This window comes from Hipposideros armiger, unplaced genomic scaffold, assembly GCF_001890085.2.
Source record: "Hipposideros armiger isolate ML-2016 unplaced genomic scaffold, ASM189008v1 scaffold_239, whole genome shotgun sequence".
Classification (NCBI taxonomy): domain Eukaryota; kingdom Metazoa; phylum Chordata; class Mammalia; order Chiroptera; family Hipposideridae; genus Hipposideros; species Hipposideros armiger.
The window spans coordinates 981,211-985,596 of NW_017731589.1; the positions used below are offsets into that span (position 1 = coordinate 981,211).

General features: G+C 45.8%; 1 protein-coding gene across 4 annotated transcripts in view; it reads right to left on the minus strand.

Annotated features, from left to right (window-relative positions):
* Positions 1-4,386, minus strand: part of PRKAG2 (protein kinase AMP-activated non-catalytic subunit gamma 2) — a 234,990-nt gene that overhangs the window by 35,073 nt on the left and 195,531 nt on the right. The gene's annotated exons all lie outside the window — the stretch shown is intronic.

Consider the following 4,386-nt stretch of genomic DNA (forward strand, 5'->3'; position numbering starts at 1 on the left):
GTCAGGTGTCGGAAAAGCAGTCTGACCTCCCCCTGGACACGAAGATGCAACACTGGAGGCTCCGACGTGCTGGCAGGGACAAGGCCTAGAAACGAACAGGCAGGCTGTTTCAAATCAGGTCGTAACCACAGCCATCCAAGGACTCTTTACTGGAGAAACGGCTCCAGCAATAAAATACACAGATGTGAACATCTGGGGGCTTTGATGAAAAGATGGCTGGCCTGCCGGTCTTCAGTGGAACCCACCGAGCAAGAAGCCCGCCTGTGGACACAGCGCGTCCACTCAGACTGTTGCTGTTCACGCTCAATTAGGAACGGGGCAGCCACGTGACAAAGCCTGGAATTCTGAAGCTGCAGAAGTTCCGGTTTTGTATCTAGCCCACCAGGTGGGTTAGGAAAAGAACCTTCCAAAAAAGTAATGCAAGGCAAAGGGAGAAAGAGACAGGATAAGAATATTAAGGATCGATTCAGGGGGCCCAAGATCTGCTAGTTCAAGTTCCAGAGGAAAGAAAACAGTAGAAACGATGCAAGGAACACAGACCTGAGCGACGTGTGCGTCAGGTTCCAGCGGCACACTGTGTGCCCGTCGGTGCAAAAGAACGAAAAAGACCACAACGGGGCCCACTACTGTGACACTCTGGAGTACCAGATATAAAGAGAAAACCCCAACAGCTTCAGAGGGGGGAAACCACACATAAAAGATAGAGACTAAAAAAGAAACACAACAGCTTTCTCTTCAGCAACACTGACAGCTAGAGGTAACGGAATGATGTCTTTCAAGTTCTGTGATTCTGGATTGACAGCCGTCTATACATTGAGTAGAAGGGCCCTGTTGTGTGCATCCTCATATCCCCAGAGTGCTTTGCCCCCAGTTTTATCCTTTTCGGGAATGTTGCTATGCTGTCATTTCATCTACTTAATTGGCCCAAAGAATGATTTAGCTTGTGGAGGAATCTTCCTGGATTTCGGAAATTATTAGCCATCCCTCCTGGTTTCAAGTCATCTGCTAATTAGATGACCTTAGAGTAAAAGAATCCTATGGTGTCCAATATCTTCCTTAGCTTGAGTCCCCAGAAATCAGAGCCTGGCTTGAACAGTTTACTGGGGACGCGATTCCAGGAGCAGGATGGAGGACGGAAGGACCGAACGCTGGTGTGAGGGGACTTTAAAATGGCCCACAAGAGGCATCCATACAACTAGAATCCTTGCCCCAGGCTCAGTGAGATTCAATCAACATTCTCCTCCAAAGGTCCCCAACTCGCCATTAATTCCCTCACGGAGCTGCCAAACTCCGCATCTTATCCATCAGGACATCACGCAAGTCTCCGCCAACCTTCTAGCTGAAACCCAGATATGCCTATCTTGGCATTACCACATCTATGCAACAGTCCAAAAAGGTTCATCTTCTGCGCCTTTTTTTCTGGCCAGTTGATGACAGGCTCCTGGAGATGACTACTCCTTCTGCTTTTTGTTAATAATTCCGTCAAACGTCTTACCTGGGATTGACGCCGCATTCCCCACCCACTGCTGTGTGAGGAATCGATGCTTTCTCCCGTTTTATCTCTAGCCTCGGGCACCAGGCCAATTTCCACAGCACCTCCAATATCAAGAACAGCCTGGCAGTCTACCCTTGTTAGGCTAGGAGGTGAGTCATCCGATTCAGTGCAGGCCTGTGCCCTCCTATAATCTCCACACCTAACTGGGGCTTTAAATTCCTCTAATCGCCATTCATTGTTCTATTTCCATTGGGAAGATCATTTTCTTTGATAATGAAAAGTACAAACGGAGCTAAGGAGTTTCACTTCCTCCTTGGCACCTGCAGCATGAATGCTGAACACAGGCCGACTTGCTTTCCTCCTTGCTTTCCAAATAAACCTCGTCGCCCCCCCCCCNAATCACTAAACTATTCACACTGTTTGAGCACTTGCTTTTTCTCTGTTGAATTATTTACTCAGACTAAAAACCTAGGAGTGGGATTCCTGAATCAAAGATGTTCATTGTGGCATTATCTCTAATATTGAAAACTGGAAAAATACCTGCCCCCAACAAAGGAAAACTTGTTAAATACTGGCATACCAATGAGAAAAAAGTATCGCACCATATAATTATGAACACTATGTTGAAGGGAAAAAATGGTTTATAGCCGTGAAAAATACAGACTATAAAATTATAGGTTATAATTATATAAAATATATGTTTAAACAGAAAAGATCAAAGAGCAATAAGCAAAATTTTAAACTTCTATATTAAGGAGCTGGGACAGTGAAAGTGTATCTCTTTAAATTTTTATAGTTTTCTCTTTAACTAAGAAAGAAAATGATTCTTTTCTTACCCATTATATTCCAAAGTCCCTGTTAACTTAATAATGAAAAGAAATAAGAAAATTACAGGAACTGGAAGCTTCAAATGAGACGAGGGTTAATAATTCAGCGCCTGTTTATGCCTCTAATGTGACAGATTTTGCCTTTATTTAGAATGAGTTATGCATGTGCCTGGTGAGTAAGGGGAGCCATTAATTATTTTCTGCACTGTCTCAGCCCTGGTCTGAGTGCAGCAGGGAGTCCATTTATAAGATGAGAGAACTAGCAGAGAACTGGAAGAGGAGGTGAGCAGAGCCAATGACACGGGGTGGGGGAGGGGGGACAGTCACTACATGGCACCGTACATTGATGACACAGTGTTTGAACCACAGCTTGTGTCAAGAACTGCAAAAATATCCATACTCTTTGGGTAGCTCAATGGCACCCAGGGAGGGTGGGCCAGGTGGAATGGACTGCTACTGCTACCTGGATGCTGTTCTGGGAACCCCTAATTGTGGTCCTTGATGAAAGAACTGATTTGAAAACACATTCGCTTGCTTTACTAAACGGGCTGGAGTAGGAAGCGAGTAGGGGCATCTTTTAGCAGAGAAAAACCAGTATACAAATCAGTCCTCAGGATCATTCATGAAACTAAGTGACAAGACCTGCTGGAAACCCATTCCAGACAGCTCTGAGTTTGGCCACGACGAACACCACCATACGAGTTGGACGAAACGTACAGATCGCTATTTGAAAGCACTGGCGTGTGTGACCGAGGCAGGACTCAAGGAGCTGCAATTCTTGAGAGAAAGGATAGGAAGTGAGCTCCCTGGTAATTGGGCCATTTTTCTGTGGGCATTCTCCCAATTATCTTCAAATAGGTGAACGTCAACAGGAAACTGGAATCTATCAAAAAGAATCCAATACAGCCCAGGCAGGATATATATACAAAGAAAGCCACACCTAAGCACATCACAGACAAGATGCTAAAAATCAAAGGCAGCCAGATGAAAAGACATTAGTTTTCAAAGGATCAACAAACTGACCAATGGCGACACCAACATAAGTCGGGGCTTAATTTTAACATTCACACATAATGACTGTTCTTTCAGATGGAGAAAGCAGTCTTGCCTCCCTACAAGAACAGCTCTGGCTGATCTCTACTGAAAGCTCTACAGCCCATAAACGCTGCCAAGTTTCTTGGTGAGTGTCAAGGCCGCTGTAAACAAAACACAAAGGAAAGGAGTCTTGCAGTGCAGCAGGTACACAAGACATTAGAAACCGACCCGCACGCTGGCTTCAGGTACTCCTGAGCAGAAACACGTACACTGCCGGTGCTGAATTGGGCAGTGGCAGGGAGCTGGTGAGAAACCCCCATGAAGCAGTCCAACGGCAGAGAGAACGGTAAGAATTTAAGGTGAAAGTGCCGTCACTTTGGCAAGAGACACTGAATGAGCAAACACGAAGAATACGCGGAGTGAAGTAAACCACCTCCTCTTATTTCTTTTTGGCTTTTCCTGGGCTCAGGTTCTAACCCCCTCTGAGCCTCGATGTTCTGAGTTACAAAATGGGCCTCACAGGTGTCTGCGGGGCTTAACTGGGCTTGCGTGGGAAGACATTCAGCATGGAATCGACGCTCAGAGCCCAAAAAAAATAAACGCTTTAATTTGCCACACGATGCTGACCCAACCAGAAGTGGACACAAAGATTTACTGCTTTAACTTCACCCACACGCACCGCTGACATGTCCACACATCATGGAGAGCCACCCTCCAAAGATCTAATGGAATATTCCACAGCGAACAAGACACATTCACACTGCCTTAGTACGAGTGTCTCAAAACGTCCCCAGCTCAGTAACCTGCCTGCTGCTTTTGTGGGTTGGCTGCCCCGTCTTCGCGATAACGAAGTCTTCTTTGGCTTTCTTAATGCGAGCATGGAGATGCGTGAGGGGCAATTTAAAACTATAATTGGAAAATCCTTCACAATTATAGAAGGCGCAAGGTGTTCACCGATTAACCAGTAAACAGGAGAAAAAGAGGACTGGACCAGTCTGGTTCTAATCTGCAGGAGAAAACGCGGGGGGC